Below are 20,320 nucleotides of genomic sequence, written 5' to 3' on the forward strand. Positions count from 1 at the left end.
ATACCCCCACCCAGCCCGTAGACACTATATACCCCTCATACCCCCCACCCAGCCCATAGACACTATATACCCCCCACCCAGCCCGTAGACACTATATACCCCTCATACCCCCCACCCAGCCCATAACTCATCAACCTTATATATCCAAATACCACCAAGAGCCCATAAACACTATATACCCCTCTAGCCTATAGACATATATTTACCCCACTATCCCAACCCATCAATTTTATATATTCCTCTCATACCCTCCCACCAGCCCGTAGACTTATTTACCCTTCATAGCCCATAAGCCATCAACTTTATATACCCCACCAGCCCATAGACACTATATACCCCACCAGCCCATAGACACTATATACCCCTCATACCCCACCAGACCATTAACCATATGTATTCCTCGTACCCCCATCAGCCCAATAAACCCCTCATACCCACACCAGCCCATCACTCATCACATTTTATCTCTCATACCTCTACCAGCCTGACCACTCAAATCTTTTTATATCCATCATACCCACACTGGCCCAGCCCATCAACCTTATTTATCCCTCATACCTCTACTAGCCCAGTCCACTAACCTTTTACCCCCCCCCCCCCATAGCTCCACCAGCCTGGTCCATCAACCCTATATACCTTTTATTCTCCGCCCAGCCCATTACCTCTCTGTACCCATCATCCTCCCACCAGCTTGGCCTATCAACCCTATGTAGCCATCATGCCCATGAAGCCTATATGCCCCTTACACCACTACCTGTCTGACCCATCAACTTTCTGTAGCCCTTATACCTCTACCATCCCATCAGCCCTATATACCCCTCATACACTCAGCAGCCCTGCCCATCAATCCTATGTACCAGCCTGGCCTATCCACCCTGTGTACCCGTCATACTCCTCAGCTCCACCCATCCCCATACCCCTCCTACTCCACTAGCCCAGCCCATTAGGCCTATGTACCCTTTATAACCCCCCCCCCCTTCCTGTATACCCTTATACCTTCATCAGCCAGGCCCCTCAACCACATATGTCCTCATACCCCCCACAATCCTGGTCCATTAATCCTAAATGCCCTCTTCCCTCCACCAACCTGGCCTATCAACCCTGTGTACCCATCATACTCCTCAGCCCCACCCATACCCCTCCTACTCCACTAGCCCAGCCCATTAGGCCTATGTACCCTTTATAACCCCCCCCCTTCCTGTATACCCTTATACCTTCATCAGCCAGGCCCCTCAACCCCATATGTCCTCATACCCCCACAATCCTGGTCCATTAATCCTAAATGCCCTCTTCCCTCCACCAACCTGGCCGATCAACCCTGTGTACCCATCATACTCCTCAGCTCCACCCATCCCCATACCCCTCCTACTCCACTAGCCCAGCCCATTAGGCCTATGTACCCTTTATACCCCCCCCCCCCCCTGTATACCCTTATACCTTCATCAGCCAGGCCCCTCAACCCCATATGTCCTCATACCCCCACAATCCTGGTCCATTAATCCTAAATGCCCTCTTCCCTCCACCAACCTGGCCTGAGAGTCAGGTGTGAGGGGCGTATATGACGGTTTGTTAACGTGTATAAAGGTAGTTTGCTCCCCCCCCCCCCCCCCCCACACACACACAACCCTCCCCACCCCACTGACTACATTGTCTGAATCATACGGTATGTGCACTTGGCTGAAGAGCTTACATTTTATTTGGGGTAATGGTGTAGTATGAGAACAGAGGTATGTGTTCTTATAGGACCTTTTACCCCCCGATCTTCTGCCCGGTGAGGATGGACTCCCCTGTCATCCTCTCTTCTCTGACCTGAAACAAGCATGCAGCCAGTGACGTCAGAGCTGGAAGAAGGGATAATATTTCTGGCCTAGAAGCCCAATGAGAAAGAATTGTGACAGATGATTGGTGCTCGGGTGGGTGAAGGTGGCAGAGGACAAGCTTGGCATCTAATTTGTGTGTAAATTGCACTGCAGGGTGGATGAAGCCGCCGGGACTCGGCCACAGCGGATTCCTCGGCTTCAGTAGAATGTGTTGGGTGGATCCTCGGTGCTCTCTGAACACCAAGTCCCTCCCCCTTCCCAGGATGTCCCCAACCTCCATCCAACCATCAAATCCCACCAAGACCTCGGAGTGTGTACAATGGTGGGGTCCCTCGGAGGGAGTGTGTACAATGGTGGGGCCCCTCGGAGGGAGTGTGTACAATGGTGGGGTCCCTCGGAGGGAGTGTGTACAATGGTGGGGTCCCTCGGAGGGAGTGTGTACAATGGTGGGGTCCCTCGGAGGGAGTGTGTACAATGGTGGGGCCCCTCAGTAGTGTGTACAATGGTGGGGCCCCTCGGAGGGAGTGTGTAGAATGGTGGGGTCCCTCGGAGGTAGTGTGTACAATGGTGGGGCCCCTCGGAGGGAGTGTGTACAATGGTGGGGTCCCTCGGAGGGAGTGTGTACAATGGTGGGGTCCCTCGGAGGGAGTGTGTACAATGGTGGGGCCCCTCGGAGGGAGTGTGTAGAATGGTGGGGCCCCTCGGAGGGAGTGTGTAGAATGGTGGGGTCCCTCGGAGGGAGTGTGTAGAATGGTGGGGCCCCTCGGAGGGAGTGTGTAGAATGGTGGGGTCCCTCGGAGGGAGTGTGTACAATGGTGGGGTCCCTCGGAGGTAGTGTGTACAATGGTGGGGCCCCTCGGAGGGAGTGTGTAGAATGGTGGGGTCCCTCGGAGGGAGTGTGTAGAATGGTGGGGTCCCTCGGAGGGAGTGTGTAGAATGGTGTGGTCCCTCGGAGGGAGTGTGTAGAATGGTGGGGCCCCTCGGAGGGAGTGTGTAGAATGGTGGGGTCCCTCGGAGGGAGTGTGTAGAATGGTGGGGCCCCTCGGAGGGAATGTGTACAATGGTGGGGTCCCTCGGAGGTAGTGTGTACAATGGTGGGGCCCCTCGGAGGGAGTGTGTAGAATGGTGGGGTCCCTCGGAGGGAGTGTGTACAATGGTGGGGTCCCTCGGAGGGAGTGTGTAGAATGGTGGGGCCCCTCGGAGGGAGTGTGTAGAATGGTGGGGCCCCTCGGAGGGAGTGTGTAGAATGGTGGGGCCCCTCGGAGGGAGTGTGTACAATGGTGGGGTCCCTCGAAGGGAGTGTGTAGAATGGTGGGGCCCCTCGGAGGGAGTGTGTACAATGGTGGGGTCCCTCAGTAGTGTGTACAATGGTGGGGTCCCTCGAAGGGAGTGTGTAGAATGGTGGGGTCCCTCGGAGGGAGTGTGTAGAATGGTGGGGCCCCTCGGAGGGAGTGTGTAGAATGGTGGGGCCCCTCGGAGGGAGTGTGTAGAATGGTGGGGCCCCTCGGAGGCAGTGTGTAGAATGGTGGGGCCCCTCGGAGGGAGTGTGTACAATGGTGGGGTCCCTCAGTAGTGTGTACAATGGTGGGGTCCCTCAGAGGGAGTGTGTACACTGGTGGGGCCCCTCGGAGGGAGTGTGTAGAATGGAGGGGTCCCTCGGAGGGAGTGTGTAGAATGGTGGGGCCCCTCGGAGGGAGTGTGTAGAATGGTGGGGTCCCTCGGAGGGAGTGTGTACACTGGTGGGGTCCCTCGGAGGGAGTGTGTACACTGGTGGGGCCCCTCGGAGGGAGTGTGTACAATGTTGGGTCCATTTGGAGGGAGTGTGTAGAATGGTGGGGTCCCTCGGAGGGAGTGTGTACAATGGTGGGGTCTCTCGGAGGGAGTGTGTAGAATGGAGGGGCCCCTCGGAGGGAGTGTGTACAATGGTGGGGTCCCTCGGAGGGAGTGTGTACACTGGTGGGGTCCCTCGGAGGGAGTGTGTAGAATGGTGGGGTCCCTCGGAGGGAGTGTGTACAATGGTGGGGCCCCTCGGAGGGAGTGTGTAGAATGGTGGGGTCCCTCGGAGGGAGTGTGTACAATGGTGGGGTCCCTCGGAGGGAGTGTGTACAATGGTGGGGTCCCTCGGAGGGAGTGTGTAGAATGGTGGGGTCCCTCGGAGGGAGTGTGTAGAATGGAGGGGCCCCTCGGAGGAAGTGTGTACACTGGTGGGGCCCCTCGGAGGGAGTGTGTAGAATGGAGGGGCCCCTCGGAGGGAGTGTGTACAATGGTGGGGCCCCTTGGAGGGAGTGTGTACAATGGTGGGGTCCCTCAGTAGTGTGTACAATGGTGGGGCCCCTCAGTAGTGTGTACAATGGTGGGGCCCCTCAGTAGTGTGTACACTGGTGGGGCCCCTCGGAGGGAGTGTGTACAATGGTGGGGCCCCTCAGTAGTGTGTACAATGGTGGGGCCCCTCAGTAGTGTGTACAATGGTGGGGCCCCTCAGTAGTGTGTACACTGGTGGGGCCCCTCGGAGGGAGTGTGTACACTGGTGGGGCCCCTCGGTGGGAGTGTGTACAATGGTGGGGTCCCTCGGAGGGAGTGTGTACAATGGTGGGGTCCCTCGGTGGGAGTGTGTACAATGGTGGGGTCCCTCGGAGGGAGTGTGTACACTGGTGGGGCCCCTCGGAGGGAGTGTGTACAATGGTGGGGCCCCTCGGAGGGAGTGTGTACAATGGTGGGGTCCCTCGGAGGGAGTGTGTAGAATGGTGGGGCCCCTCGGAGGGAGTGTGTAGAATGGTGGGGTCCCTCGGAGGGAGTGTGTACAATGTTGGGTCCATTTGGAGGGAGTGTGTAGAATGGTGGGGTCTCTCGGAGGGAGTGTGTAGAATGGAGGGGCCCCTCGGAGGGAGTGTGTACAATGGTGGGGTCCCTCGGAGGGAGTGTGTACACTGGTGGGGTCCCTCGGAGGGAGTGTGTAGAATGGTGGGGTCCCTCGGAGGGAGTGTGTACAATGGTGGGGCCCCTCGGAGGGAGTGTGTAGAATGGAGGGGTCCCTCGGAGGGAGTGTGTACAATGGTGGGGTCCCTCGGAGGGAGTGTGTACAATGGTGGGGTCCCTCGGAGGGAGTGTGTAGAATGGTGGGGTCCCTCGGAGGGAGTGTGTAGAATGGAGGGGCCCCTCGGAGGAAGTGTGTACACTGGTGGGGCCCCTCGGAGGCAGTGTGTAGAATGGTGGGGCCCCTCGGAGGGAGTGTGTACAATGGTGGGGTCCCTCAGTAGTGTGTACAATGGTGGGGTCCCTCAGAGGGAGTGTGTACACTGGTGGGGCCCCTCGGAGGGAGTGTGTAGAATGGAGGGGTCCCTCGGAGGGAGTGTGTAGAATGGTGGGGCCCCTCGGAGGGAGTGTGTAGAATGGTGGGGTCCCTCGGAGGGAGTGTGTTCACTGGTGGGGCCCCTCGGAGGGAGTGTGTACAATGTTGGGTCCATTTGGAGGGAGTGTGTAGAATGGTGGGGTCCCTCGGAGGGAGTGTGTACAATGGTGGGGTCTCTCGGAGGGAGTGTGTAGAATGGAGGGGCCCCTCGGAGGGAGTGTGTACAATGGTGGGGTCCCTCGGAGGGAGTGTGTACACTGGTGGGGTCCCTCGGAGGGAGTGTGTAGAATGGTGGGGTCCCTCGGAGGGAGTGTGTACAATGGTGGGGCCCCTCGGAGGGAGTGTGTAGAATGGTGGGGTCCCTCGGAGGGAGTGTGTACAATGGTGGGGTCCCTCGGAGGGAGTGTGTACAATGGTGGGGTCCCTCGGAGGGAGTGTGTAGAATGGTGGGGTCCCTCGGAGGGAGTGTGTAGAATGGAGGGGCCCCTCGGAGGAAGTGTGTACACTGGTGGGGCCCCTCGGAGGGAGTGTGTAGAATGGAGGGGCCCCTCGGAGGGAGTGTGTACAATGGTGGGGCCCCTTGGAGGGAGTGTGTACAATGGTGGGGTCCCTCAGTAGTGTGTACAATGGTGGGGCCCCTCAGTAGTGTGTACAATGGTGGGGCCCCTCAGTAGTGTGTACACTGGTGGGGCCCCTCGGAGGGAGTGTGTACAATGGTGGGGCCCCTCAGTAGTGTGTACAATGGTGGGGCCCCTCAGTAGTGTGTACAATGGTGGGGCCCCTCAGTAGTGTGTACACTGGTGGGGCCCCTCGGAGGGAGTGTGTACACTGGTGGGGCCCCTCGGTGGGAGTGTGTACAATGGTGGGGTCCCTCGGAGGGAGTGTGTACAATGGTGGGGTCCCTCGGTGGGAGTGTGTACAATGGTGGGGTCCCTCGGAGGGAGTGTGTACACTGGTGGGGCCCCTCGGAGGGAGTGTGTACAATGGTGGGGCCCCTCGGAGGGAGTGTGTACAATGGTGGGGTCCCTCGGAGGGAGTGTGTAGAATGGTGGGGTCCCTCGGAGGGAGTGTGTAGAATGGTGGGGCCCCTCGGAGGGAATGTGTACAATGGTGGGGTCCCTCGGAGGTAGTGTGTACAATGGTGGGGCCCCTCGGAGGGAGTGTGTAGAATGGTGGGGTCCCTCGGAGGGAGTGTGTACAATGGTGGGGTCCCTCGGAGGGAGTGTGTAGAATGGTGGGGCCCCTCGGAGGGAGTGTGTAGAATGGTGGGGCCCCTCGGAGGGAGTGTGTACAATGGTGGGGTCCCTCGGAGGGAGTGTGTACAATGGTGGGGTCCCTCGGAGGGAGTGTGTACAATGTTGGGGTCCCTCGAAGGGAGTGTGTAGAATGGTGGGGCCCCTCGGAGGGAGTGTGTACACTGGTGGGGCCCCTCGGAGGGAGTGTGTAGAATGGAGGGGTCCCTCGGAGGGAGTGTGTAGAATGGTGGGGTCCCTCGGAGGGAGTGTGTACACTGGTGGGGCCCCTCGGAGGGAGTGTGTAGAATGGTGGGGTCCCTCGGAGGGAGTGTGTACAATGGTGGGGTCCCTCGGAGGGAGTGTGTACAATGGTGGGGTCTCTCGGAGGGAGTGTGTAGAATGGAGGGGCCCCTCGGAGGGAGTGTGTACAATGGTGGGGTCCCTCGGAGGGAGTGTGTACACTGGTGGGGTCCCTCGGAGGGAGTGTGTAGAATGGTGGGGTCCCTCGGAGGGAGTGTGTACAATGGTGGGGCCCCTCGGAGGGAGTGTGTAGAATGGAGGGGTCCCTCGGAGGGAGTGTGTACAATGGTGGGGTCCCTCGGAGGGAGTGTGTACAATGGTGGGGTCCCTCGGAGGGAGTGTGTAGAATGGTGGGGTCCCTCGGAGGGAGTGTGTAGAATGGAGGGGCCCCTCGGAGGAAGTGTGTACACTGGTGGGGCCCCTCGGAGGGAGTGTGTAGAATGGAGGGGCCCCTCGGAGGGAGTGTGTACAATGGTGGGGCCCCTTGGAGGGAGTGTGTACAATGGTGGGGTCCCTCGGTGGGAGTGTGTACAATGGTGGGGTCCCTCGGAGGGAGTGTGTACAATGGTGGGGTCCCTCGGTGGGAGTGTGTACAATGGTGGGGTCCCTCGGAGGGAGTGTGTACACTGGTGGGGCCCCTCGGAGGGAGTGTGTACAATGGTGGGGTCCCTCGGAGGGAGTGTGTACAATGGTGGGGCCCCTCAGTAGTGTGTACAATGGTGGGGCCCCTCAGTAGTGTGTACACTGGTGGGGCCCCTCGGAGGGAGTGTGTACACTGGTGGGGCCCCTCGGAGGGAGTGTGTACAATGGTGGGGTCCCTCGGAGGGAGTGTGTACAATGGTGGGGTCCCTCGGAGGGAGTGTGTAGAATGGTGGGGCCCCTCAGTAGTGTGTACAATGGTGGGGCCCCTCAGTAGTGTGTACACTGGTGGGGCCCCTCGGAGGGAGTGTGTACACTGGTGGGGTCCCTCGGAGGGAGTGTGTACAATGGTGGGGTCCCTCGGAGGGAGTGTGTAGAATGGTGGGGCCCCTCGGAGGGAGTGTGTACAATGGTGGGGTCCCTCGGAGGGAGTGTGTGGAATGGTGGGGTCCCTCGGAGGGAGTGTGTAGAATGGTGGGGTCCCTCGGAGGGAGTGTGTACAATGGTGGGGCCCCTCGGAGGGAGTGTGTACAATGGTGGGGTCCCTCGGAGGGAGTGTGTAGAATGGTGGGGCCCCTCGGAGGGAGTGTGTACAATGGTGGGGCCCCTCGGAGGGAGTGTGTACAATGGTGGGGCCCCTCAGTAGTGTGTACACTGGTGGGGCCCCTCGGAGGGAGTGTGTACAATGGTGGGGCCCCTCAGTAGTGTGTACAATGGTGGGGCCCCTCAGTGGTGTGTACAATGGTGGGGCCCCTCAGTGGTGTGTACACTGGTGGGGCCCCTCGGAGGGAGTGTGTACAATGGTGGGGCCCCTCAGTAGTGTGTACAATGGTGGGGCCCCTCAGTGGTGTGTACAATGGTGGGGCCCCTCAGTAGTGTGTACACTGGTTGGGTTTATCCAGAAGGTGATCTGTCCACAAGGACCTTGTACAGGTAAGACGTCCCGGACCCCCCGTGAACCCCAAAATAAAGACGAGTGTTCAGTGTGGCCCTAGAATAGAGGTGAGAGCGGTGATGTACATCGGGGGCAGAACAAGAATCTGTCTGCTGATAGAGCTCAGTGATCACATGATGGGGGCGGAGACATCCCTCTGAATACACGCCCATCATTCACCTGCCCCAGGTGTGACGGAGACCACCTGAGATGATTGGAGGAGTGAAACACCAATCACAGAGGAACAGGAAGTCGCAAGATGTACCGAGACAACTGTTATCCCCGTAGCTGGACTCCTCCCCTCTGTCTCTACACTCCTCCCCTCTGTCTCTACACTCCTCCCCTCAGTCTCTACACTCCTCCCCTCTGTCTCTACACTCCTCCCCTCTGTCTCTTCACTCCTCCCCTCTGTCTCTTCACTCCTCCCCTCTGTCTCTACACTCCTCCCCTCTGTCTCTACACTCCTCCCCTCTGTCTACACTCCTCCCCTCTGTCTCTACACTCCTCCCCTCTGTCTCTACACTCCTCCCCTCTGTCTCTTCACTCCTCCCCTCTGTCTCTTCACTCCTCCCCTCTGTCTCTACACTCCTCCCCTCTGTCTCTTCACTCCTCCCCTCTGTCTCTTCACTCCTCCCCTCTGTCTCTTCACTCCTCCCCTCTGTCTCTACACTCCTCCCCTCTGTCTCTACACTCCTCCCCTCTGTCTACACTCCTCCCCTCTGTCTCTACACTCCTCCCCTCTGTCTCTACACTCCTCCCCTCTGTCTCTACACTCCTCCCCTCTGTCTCTACACTCCTCCCCTCTGTCTCTACACTCCTCCCCTCTGTCTCTACACTCCTCCCCTCTGTCTCTACACTCCTCCCCTCTGTCTCTACACTCCTCCCCTCTGTCTCTACACTCCTCCCCTCTGTCTCTACACTCCTCCCCTCTGTCTCTACACTCCTCCCCTCTGTCTCTACACTCCTCCCCTCTGTCTCTACACTCCTCCCCTCTGTCTCTACACTCCTCCCCTCTGTCTCTACACTCCTCCCCTCTGCCTCTACACTCCCCCCCTCTGTCTCTACACTCCTCCCCTCTGTCTCTACACTCCTCCCCTCTGTCTCTACACTCCTCCCCTCTTCCTCTACACTCCTCCCCTCTTCCTCTACACTCCTCCCCTCTTCCTCTACACTCCTCCCCTCTTCCTCTACACTCCCCCCCTTTGTCTCTTCACTCCTCCCCTCTACGCTCCTCCCCTCTGTCTCTACACTCCTCCCCACTGTCTCTACACTCCTCCCCTCTGTCTCTACACTCCTCCCCTCTGTCTCTACACTCCTCCCCTCTGTCTCTACACTCCTCCCCTCTGTCTCTACACTCCTCCCCTCTGTCTCTACACTCCTCCCCTCTGTCTCTACACTCCTCCCCTCTGTCTCTACACTCCTCCCCTCTGTCTCTACACTCCTCCCCTCTGTCTCTACACTCCTCCCCTCTGTCTCTACACTCCTCCCCTCTGCCTCTACACTCCCCCCCTCTGTCTCTACACTCCTCCCCTCTGTCTCTACACTCCTCCCCTCTGTCTCTTCACTCCTCCCCTCTTCCTCTACACTCCTCCCCTCTTCCTCTACACTCCTCCCCTCTTCCTCTACACTCCTCCCCTCTTCCTCTACACTCCCCCCCTTTGTCTCTTCACTCCTCCCCTCTACGCTCCTCCCCTCTGTCTCTACACTCCTCCCCACAGTCTCTACACTCCTCCCCTCTGTCTCTACACTCCTCCCCTCTGTCTCTACACTCCTCCCCTCTGTCTCTACACTCCTCCCCTCTGTCTCTACACTCCTCCCCTCTGTCTCTACACTCCTCCCCTCTGTCTCTACACTCCTCCCCTCTGCCTCTACACTCCCCCCCTCTGTCTCTACACTCCTCCCCTCTGTCTCTACACTCCTCCCCTCTGTCTCTACACTCCTCCCCTCTGTCTCTACGCTCCTCCCCTCTGTCTCTACGCTCCTCTCCTCTGTCTCTACACTCCTCCCCTCTGTCTCTACGCTCCTCCCCTCTGTCTCTACGCTCCTCCCCTCTGTCTCTACGCTCCTCCCCTCTGTCTCTACGCTCCTCCCCTCTGTCTCTACGCTCCTCCCCTCTGTCTCTACGCTCCTCCCCTCTGTCTCTACACTCCTCCCCTCTGTCTCTACACTCCTCCCCTCTGTCTCTACGCTCCTCCCCTCTGTCTCTACGCTCCTCTCCTCTGTCTCTACGCTCCTCCCCTCTGTCTCTACGCTCCTCCCCTCTGTCTCTACGCTCCTCCCCTCTGTCTCTACGCTCCTCCCCTCTGTCTCTACGCTCCTCCCCTCTGTCTCTACGCTCCTCCCCTCTGTCTCTACGCTCCTCCCCTCTGTCTACACTCCTCCCCTCTGTCTCTACACTCCTCCCCTCTGTCTCTACACTCCTCCCCTCTGTCTCTACACTCCTCCCCCTCATCTCTGCGCTCCTCTCCCCTCTGTCTCTACACTCCTCCCCTCTGTCTCTACACTCCTCCCCTCTGTCTCTACACTCCTCCCCCTCATCTCTGCGCTCCTCTCCCCTCTGTCTCTACACTCCTCCCCTTTCTCTCTACACTCCTCCCCTCTGTCTCTACACTCCTCCCCTCTGTCTCTACACTCCTCCCCTCTGTCTCTACACTCCTCCCCTCTGTCTCTACACTCCTCCCCTTTGTCTCTACACTCCTCCCCTCTGTCTCTGCACTCCTCCCCTCTGTCTCTTCACTCCTCCCCTCTGTCTCTGCGCTCCTCTCCCCTCTGTCTCTGCACTCCTCCCCTCTGTCTCTTCACTCCTCCCCTCTGTCTCTGCGCTCCTCTCCCCTCTGTCTCTGCGCTCCTCTCCCCTCTGTCTCTGCGCTCCTCCCCTCTGTCTCTGCGCTCCTCCCCTCTGTCTCTGCGCTCCTCTCCCGTCTGTCTCTGATTTCCCTCACCCCTCTGTCTCTGCGCTCTTCTCCCCCCCCCCTCTCTCTCTCTCTGCGCTCTTCTCCCCCCCTCTCTCTCTCTCTGCGCTCTTCTCCCCCCACCTTTTTCTTTATAGGACTAAAGCAGTCTGCTTGATGGCCACTAGATGGCGATTCAACCTCATGAAACAAACGTGCAGCAACCCGACTCCGAGTCACATGATGTGCGGAAAGAAGAAACCCAGCCGATGATCTCCTCTAATGTTCCTGCAACCGCCTGCTCTCCTCTCCCCTCTGTCTCTGCACTCCTCTCCCCTCTGTCTCTGCTCTCCTCTCCCCTCTGTCTCTGCTGTCTCTCCTCTCCCCTCTCTCTTCTCTTCTGTCTCTGCACTCCTCTCCCCTCTGTCTCTACACTCCTCTCCCCTCTCTCTTCTCTTCTGTCTCTGCTCTCCTCTCCCCTCTGTCTCTGCTCTCCTCTCCCCTCTCTCTTCTCTTCTGTCTCTGCTCTCCTCTCCCCTCTGTCTCTGCTCTCCTCTCCCCTCTGTCTCTGCTCTCCTCTCCCCTCTGTCTCTGCGCTCCTCTCCCCTCTGTCTCTGCGCTCCTCTCCCCTCTGTCTCTGCTCTCCTCTCCCCTCTGTCTCTGCACTCCTCTCCCCTCTGTCTCTGCTCTCCTCTCCCCTCTGTCTCTGCTCTCCTCTCCCCTCTGTCTCTGCTCTCCTCTCCCCTCTGTCTCTGCTCTCCTCTCCCCTCTGTCTCTGCACTCCTCTCCCCTCTGTCTCTGCTCTCCTCTCCCCTCTGTCTCTGCTCTCCTCTCCCCTCTCTCTTCTGTCTCTACACTCCTCTCCCCTCTGTCTCTTCTGTCTCTACACTCCTCTCCCCTCTGTCTTCTGTCTCTGCGCTCCTCTCCCCTCTGTCTCTGCTCTCCTCTCCCCTCTCTCTTCTCTTCTGTCTCTGCTCTCCTCTCCCCTCTGTCTCTGCTCTCCTCTCCCCTCTCTCTTCTCTTCTGTCTCTGCGCTCCTCTCCCCTCTGTCTCTGCGCTCCTCTCCCCTCTGTCTCTGCTCTCCTCTCCCCTCTGTCTCTGCTCTCCTCTCCCCTCTGTCTCTGCTCTTCTCTCCCCTCTGTCTCTGCTCTTCTCTCCCCTCTGTCTCTGCTCTCCTCTCCCCTCTCTCTCTGCACTCCTCTCCCCTCTGTCTCTGCTCTCCTCTCCCCTCTGTCTCTGCTCTCCTCTCCCCTCTGTCTCTGCGCTCCTCTCCCCTCTGTCTCTGCTCTCCTCTCCCCTCTGTCTCTGCGCTCCTCTCCCCTCTGTCTCTGCGCTCCTCTCCCCTCTGTCTCTGCTCTCCTCTCCCCTCTGTCTCTGCACTCCTCTCCCCTCTGTCTCTGCTCTCCTCTCCCCTCTGTCTCTGCACTCCTCTCCCCTCTGTCTCTGCTCTCCTCTCCCCTCTGTCTCTGCACTCCTCTCCCCTCTGTCTCTGCTCTCCTCTCCCCTCTGTCTCTGCACTCCTCTCCCCTCTGTCTCTGCTCTCCTCTCCCCTCTGTCTCTGCACTCCTCTCCCCTCTGTCTCTGCTCTCCTCTCCCCTCTGTCTTCTCTTCTGTCTCTACACTCCTCTCCCCTCTCTTCTCTTCTGTCTCTGCTCTCCTCTCCCCTCTGTCTTCTCTTCTGTCTCTACACTCCTCTCCCCTCTCTTCTCTTCTGTCTCTGCTCTCCTCTCCCCTCTGTCTTCTCTTCTGTCTCTACACTCCTCTCCCCTCTCTTCTCTTCTGTCTCTACACTCCTCTCCCCTCTCTTCTCTTCTGTCTCTGCTCTCCTCTCCCCTCTGTCTTCTCTTCTGTCTCTACACTCCTCTCCCCTCTCTTCTCTTCTGTCTCTACACTCCTCTCCCCTCTCTTCTCTTCTGTCTCTACACTCCTCTCCCCTCTCTCTTCTGTCTCTACACTCCTCTCCCCTCTCTCTAATGTCTCTACACTCCTCTCCCCTCTCTCTTCTGTCTCTGCACTCCTCTCCCCTCTCTCTTCTGTCTCTGCACTCCTCTCCCCTCTCTCTTCTGTCTCTGCACTCCTCTCCCCTCTCTCTTCTGTCTCTGCACTCCTCTCCCCTCTCTCTTCTGTCTCTGCACTCCTCTCCCCTCTCTCTTCTGTCTCTGCACTCCTCTCCCCTCTCTCTTCTGTCTCTACACTCCTCTCCCCTCTCTCTTCTGTCTCTGCACTCCTCTCCCCTCTCTCTTCTGTCTCTACACTCCTCTCCCCTCTCTCTTCTGTCTCTGCACTCCTCTCCCCTCTCTCTTCTGTCTCTACACTCCTCTCCCCTCTCTCTTCTGTCTCTGCACTCCTCTCTCTTCTCTCTTCTGTCTCTTAAAGTATTTGATTGGCGGCTGATTCTGTGAGAAAGAAACGATCGGTCTCTATCATTTTATTGGTCGGATTATTATATAACGGAGAGAAAAACAACAAAAATATCCAGAAAAACACATTTCATAAAAGTTATAATTTGCATTTAATGAGTGGAATAAGTAAGTGAACCCCTCACAGAACGTGACTTGTGATTGGTGGAGAATCCCTTGTTGGGGGTCACAGAGGTCAGACGTTTCTTGGAGTTGGGGAGGTTCCTTAGTAGTTGGGGGAGGTTCCTTGTCGGGGGTCACAGAGGTCAGACGTTTCTTGGAGTTGGGGGAGGTTCCTAAGTAGTTGGGGGAGGTTCCTTGTCGGGGGTCACAGAGGTCAGACGTTTCTTGGAGTTGGGGGAGGTTCCTTAGTAGTTGGGGGAGGTTCCTTGTCGGGGGTCACAGAGGTCAGACGTTTCTTGGAGTTGGGGGAGGTTCCTTAGTAGTTGGGGGAGGTTCCTTGTCGGGGGTCACAGAGGTCAGACGTTTCTTGGAGTTGGCCTCCAGGTTCTCACGCATCTCAGGAGGGATTTTCTCCTCTCCAAGTCATGAAGGTTTCCAGGCTGACATTTGGTCACTCGAACCTTCAGCTCCTCCACATATTTTCTATAGGATTAAGGTCTGGAGACTGGCTAGGCCACTCCAGGACCTTCATGTGCTGCTTCTTTAGCCCCTCCTTTGTTGCCTTGGCCGTGTGTTTTGGGTCCTTCTCATGCTGGAAGACCCGTCCCCCACCCATCTTCATTGTTCTGTCTGAGGGAAGGAGGTTCTTACCCAAGATTTGATGGTACATGGCCCCGCCCATCGTCCCCTTAGCAGAAACCCCCCCAAAGCATGTTTCCCCCTCCATGTATGACGGCGGGGGATGGTGTTCTCCATGGATGACGGTGAGGGATGGGGTTCTTGGGGTCATAGTCAGCATTCCTCCTCCTCCAAACACGTTGAGTTGATACCAAAGATCTTGATTTTGGTCTCCTCTGACCACAACCCCTCCCCCAGTTCTCCTCGGAATCATTCAGATGTTGATTATCGGACATCAGACGGGCTGTCATGTGATTTCCTGATCAGGGGGACCTTGCGGGGGCTGCAGGATTTCAGTCCCTCCCGGTGTAGTGTGTTACCAATTGTTTCCTTGGTGACGATGGTCCCAGCTGAGATCAGTGACAAGATCCTCCGGTGTAGTTCTGGGCGGATTCCTCACCGTTCTCCTGAGTAGAGTTGTCACCTCATGCCTTTAAACCCGATCACCTCCAATTCTTCATTTATGTTTGGTTACTTTCAATATCCTCACCTCTTTGGGGACCAAAGAATTGAAGTGGGGGGAGAATGTAGCCATGAAGTACACAGGTTCTGAGGCTGATTAAGGTGGAGATTAAACTCACTTGGTGCCTCATCTGCATTAAATCCTCAGAACCTGTGTAATTCATATGTGTTCGGGTTTATAGGAATGAGGTGGCGACCCTGAGACCGAGGGGAGTGACCGTTATTTTGTGATAATCCACCAACTGTTGTCTCCTCCCACCAGATGTTGTCTCCTCCCACCAAGCTGCTTGGCGATGGTCTTGTAGCCCATTCCAGCCTTGTGTAGATCTCCAATCTTCTCCCCGACAGATCTTTGGTCTTCCCCATGGTGGAGAGATTGGAATCTGATCGATTCTGTGGACAGGAGTCTTCTATACAGGTAACAAGCTGAGATTAGGAGAGTGCTCCCTATAAGAGAGAGAGTGCTCCTCATCTCAGCTCATTACCTGTATAGAAGACACCTGGGAGCCAGAAATCGGGGTTCACTTACTTATTTCACTCAATAAAATGCAAATCAAATTATAACTTTTATGAAATGTGATTTTCTGGATCTTGTTGTTGTTTTTCTCTCCCTGTTATAATAAACCGACCAATAAAATCAGCAGCCAATCAAATACCTTTTCTCCTCACTGTAGAGCCTCTTCATCCCTCTGTATCTGATCTCCTCCCCCGCAGGTTCCTCCCTCTGTGTGTCTGATCTCCTCTCCCCCACAGGTTCCTCCCTCTGTGTGTCTGATCTCCTCTCCCTCGCAGGTTCCTCCCTCTGTGTATCTGATCTCCTCTCCCTCGCAGGTTCCTCCCTCTGTGTATCTGATTTCCTCTCCCCCGCAGGTTCCTCAATCTGTGTATCTGATCTCCTCTCCTCCACAGGTTCCTCACTCTGTGTATCTGATCTCCTCTCCCTCGCAGGTTCCTCCCTCTGTGTGTCTGATCTCCTCTCCCCCGCAGGTTCCTCCCTCTGTGTATCTGATCTCCTCTCCCTCGCAGGTTCCTTCCTCTGTGTATCTGATCTCCTCTCCCCCACAGGTTCCTCACTCTGTGTATCTGATCTCCTCTCCCCCACAGGTTCCTCCCTCTGTGTATCTGATCTCCTCTCCCCCACAGGTTCCTCCCTCTGTGTATCTGATCTCCTCTCCCCCACAGGTTCCTCCCTCTGTGTATCTGATCTCCTCTCCCCCACAGGTTCCTCACTCTGTGTATCTGATCTCTCCCTCGCAGGTTCCTTCCTCTGTGTGTCTGATCTCTCCCCCGCAGATTCCTCCCTCTGTGTATCTGATCTCCTCTCCCCCGCAGGTTCCTCACTCTGTGTATCTGATCTCCTCTCCCTCGCAGGTTCCTCCCTCTGTGTCACTGATCTCCTCTCCCCCGCAGATTCCTCCCTCTGTGTATCTGATCTCTCCCCCGCAGGTTCCTCCATCTGTGTATCTGATCTCTCCTCCGCAGGTTCCTCCCTCTGTGTCTCTGATCTCCTCTCCCCCGCAGGTTCCTCACTCTGTGTCTCTGATCTCCTCTCCCCCGCAGGTTCCTCACTCTGTGTCTGATCTTCTCTCCCCTGCAGGTTCATCCCTCTGTGTGTCTGATCTTCTCTCCCCCGCAGGTTCCTCACTCTGTGTATCTGATCTCCTCTCCCCGCAGGTTCCTCCCTCTGTGTGTCTGATCTCCTCCCTCGCAGGTTCCTCACTCTGTGTATGTGATTTCCTCTCCCCCGCAGGTTCCTCACTCTGTGTATCTGATCTCCTCTCCCCCACAGGTTCCTCCCTCTGTGTGTCTGATCTCCTCCCTCGCAGGTTCCTCACTCTGTGTATCTGATCTCCTCTCCCCCGCAGGTTCCTCACTCTGTGTATCTGATCTCCTCTCCCTCGCAGGTTCCTCCCTCTGTGTGTCTGATCTCCTCTCCCCCGCAGGTTCCTCCCTCTGTGTATCTGATCTCCTCTCCCTCGCAGGTTCCTTCCTCTGTGTATCTGATCTCCTCTCCCCCACAGGTTCCTCCCTCTGTGTATCTGATCTCCTCTCCCCCACAGGTTCCTCCCTCTGTGTATCTGATCTCCTCTCCCCCACAGGTTCCTCCCTCTGTGTATCTGATCTCCTCTCCCCCACAGGTTCCTCACTCTGTGTATCTGATCTCTCCCTCGCAGGTTCCTTCCTCTGTGTGTCTGATCTCTCCCCCGCAGATTCCTCCCTCTGTGTATCTGATCTCCTCTCCCCCGCAGGTTCCTCCCACTGTGTATCTGATCTCCTCTCCCCCGCAGGTTCCTCACTCTGTGTATCTGATCTCCTCTCCCTCGCAGGTTCCTCCCTCTGTGTCACTGATCTCCTCTCCCCCGCAGATTCCTCCCTCTGTGTATCTGATCTCTCCCCCGCAGGTTCCTCCATCTGTGTATCTGATCTCTCCGCAGGTTCCTCCCTCTGTGTCTCTGATCTCCTCTCCCCCGCAGGTTCCTCACTCTGTGTCTCTGATCTCCTCTCCCCCGCAGGTTCCTCACTCTGTGTCTGATCTTCTCTCCCCTGCAGGTTCATCCCTCTGTGTGTCTGATCTTCTCTCCCCCGCAGGTTCCTCACTCTGTGTATCTGATCTCCTCTCCCCGCAGGTTCCTCCCTCTGTGTGTCTGATCTCCTCCCTCGCAGGTTCCTCACTCTGTGTATGTGATTTCCTCTCCCCCGCAGGTTCCTCACTCTGTGTATCTGATCTCCTCTCCCCCACAGGTTCCTCCCTCTGTGTGTCTGATCTCCTCCCTCGCAGGTTCCTCACTCTGTGTATCTGATCTCCTCTCCCCCGCAGGTTCCTCACTCTGTGTATCTGATCTCCTCTCCCCCGCAGGTTCCTCCCTCTGTGTGTCTGATCTCCTCTCCCCGCAGGTTCCTCACTCTGTGTATCTGATTTCCTCTCCCCCGCAGGTTCCTCCCTCTGTGTGTCTGATCTCCTCTCCCCGCAGGTTCCTCACTCTGTGTATCTGATTTCCTCTCCCTCGCAGGTTCCTCACTCTGTGTCTGATCTCCACTCCCCCACAGATTCCTCCCTCTGTGTGTCTGATCTCCTCTCCCCCGCAGGTTCCTCACTCTGTGTGTCTGATCTCCTCTCCCCCGCAGGTTCCTCACTCTGTGTGTCTGATCTCCTCCCTCACAGGTTCCTCCCTCTGTGTATCTGATCTCCTCTCCCCCGCAGGTTCCTCACTCCCCCACAGGTTCCTCCCTCTGTGTGTCTGATCTCCTCTCCCTCGCAGGTTCCTCACTCTGTGTATCTGATCTCCTCTCCCTCGTTCCTGGTTTTCTGGGTGCCCCCCCCCCCCCCATGTTCTAATAATACTTGAGTAGCATAGGTTGGGGGAGGGTTGAGTGCATGGTGTATGATTGTAGAAAGTGATGATGAAATGTAAGTCAGGTAAGTGACTCCACCTCGTGGTAAATATGAAGGTAGGTGGATGATAGACTACTGACATCCTGCTGGTGGGAGTGCAGCAATGGAGCAACAAAGCAGACCAGAAGCTGACTGCTAATTGTTAGCTGACATCCCATTGGCTATTGAGGTGAGAAGGAAGTTACCATAACCAATGAGATTAAAGCAGAGGAGAAAATCCACAAAAACATTCAATGTAACCCAAAAATATCTATTATTCCTTGGATCCTTTTACCACTGCTGTAAAGTGAGATGGAGGAAGTGTTTCCTCTGCCATACCAGGAAATGGAGGAAGTGTTTCCTCTGCCGTAAAGGGAGAATGGAGGAAGTGTTTCCTCTGCCGTAAAGGGAGAATGGAGGAAGTGTTTCCTCTTCATAAAGTGAGATGGAGGAAGTGTCTCCTCTGCCATACCAGGAAATGTAGGAAGTGTTTCCTCTGCCGTAAAGGGAGAATGGAGGAAGTGTCTCTTCTGCTGTAAAGTGAGGTAGAGGAAGTGTCTCCTCTTCCATAAAGTGAGATGGAGGAAGTGTTTCCTCTGCCGTAAAGGGAGAATGGAGGAAGTGTCTCTTCTGCTGTAAAGTGAGGTAGAGGAAGTGTCTCCTCTTCCATAAAGTGAGATGGAGGAAGTGTCTCTGCTGTAAAGTGAGATGGAGGAAGTGTCTCCTCTTCCATAAAGTGAGATGGAGGAAGTGTCTCCTCTGCCATAAAGTGAGATGGAGGAAGTGTCTCCTCTGCCATAAAGTGAGATGGAGGAAGTGTCTCCTCTTCCATAAAGTGAGATGGAGGAAGTGTCTCCTCTTCCATAAAGTGAGATGGAGGAAGAGTCTCCTCTTCCATAAAGTGAGATGGAGGAAGTGTCTCCTCTGCCATAAAGTGAGATGGAGGAAGTGTCTCCTCTTCCATAAAGTGAGATGGAGGAAGTGTCTCCTCTTCCATAAAGTGAGATGGAGGAAGTGTCTCCTCTTCCATAAAGTGAGATGGAGGAAGTGTCTCCTCTTCCATAAAGTGAGATGAAGGAAGTGTCTCCTCTTCATAAAGTGAGATGGAGGAAGTGTCTCCTCTTCATAAAGTGAGATGAAGGAAGTGTCTCCTCTTCATAAAGTGAGATGGAGGAAGTGTCTCCTCTTCCCTAAAGTGAGGTGGAGGAAGTGTCTCCTCTGCCATAAAGTGAGATGGAGGAAGTGTTTCCTCTTCCATAAAGTGAGATGGAGGAAGTGTCTCCTCTTCCATAAAGTGAGAATGAGGAAGAGTCTCCTCTTCCATAAAGTGAGATGGAGGAAGAGTCTCCTCTGCCATAAAGTGAGATGGAGGAAGTGTCTCCTCTGCCATAAAGTGAGATGGAGGAAGTGTCTCCTCTTCCATAAAGTGAGATGGAGGAAGTGTCTCCTCTTCCATAAAGTGAGATGGAGGAAGTGTCTCCTCTTCCATAAAGTGAGATGCAGGAAGTGTCTCCTCTTCCATAAAGTGAGATGAAGGAAGTGTCTCCTCTTCCATAAAGTGAGGTGGAGGAAGTGTTTCCTCTTCCATAAAGGGAGATGGAGGAAGTGTCTCCTCTTCCATAAAGTGAGATGGAGGAAGTGTCTCCTCTTCCATAAAGTGAGATGAAGGAAGTGTCTCCTCTTCCATAAAGTGAGATGGAGGAAGTGTCTCCTCTGCCCTAAAGTGAGGTGGAGGAAGTGTCTCCTCTTCCATAAAGTGAGATGGAGGAAGTGTTTCCTCTTCCATAAAGTGAGATGGAGGAAGTGTCTCCTCTTCCATAAAGTGAGATGGAGGAAGTGTCTCCTCTTCCATAAAGTGAGATGGAGGAAGTGTCTCCTCTTCCATAAAGTGAGATGGAGGAAGTGTCTCCTCTTCCATAAAGTGAGATGGAGGAAGTGTCTCCTCTTCCATAAAGGGAGATGGAGGAAGTGTCTCCTCTTCCATAAAGGGAGATGGAGGAAGTGTCTCCTCTTCCATAAAGGGAGATGGAGGAAGTGTCTCCTCTTCCATAAAGGGAGATGGAGGAAGTGTCTCCTCTTCCATAAAGTGAGATGGAGGAAGTGTCTTCTCTGTCCTA

General features: G+C 55.9%; 1 protein-coding gene across 7 annotated transcripts in view; it reads left to right on the top strand.

Moving 5' to 3' along the window:
* LOC120941766 (arf-GAP with GTPase, ANK repeat and PH domain-containing protein 3-like) overlaps positions 1 to 20,320 on the top strand; it is a 118,285-nt gene that overhangs the window by 58,183 nt on the left and 39,782 nt on the right. The window lies entirely within an intron of this gene.

The sequence above is a fragment of the Rana temporaria genome, chromosome 5 (genome assembly GCF_905171775.1).
Source record: "Rana temporaria chromosome 5, aRanTem1.1, whole genome shotgun sequence".
NCBI classification, from domain to species: Eukaryota; Metazoa; Chordata; class Amphibia; order Anura; family Ranidae; genus Rana; species Rana temporaria.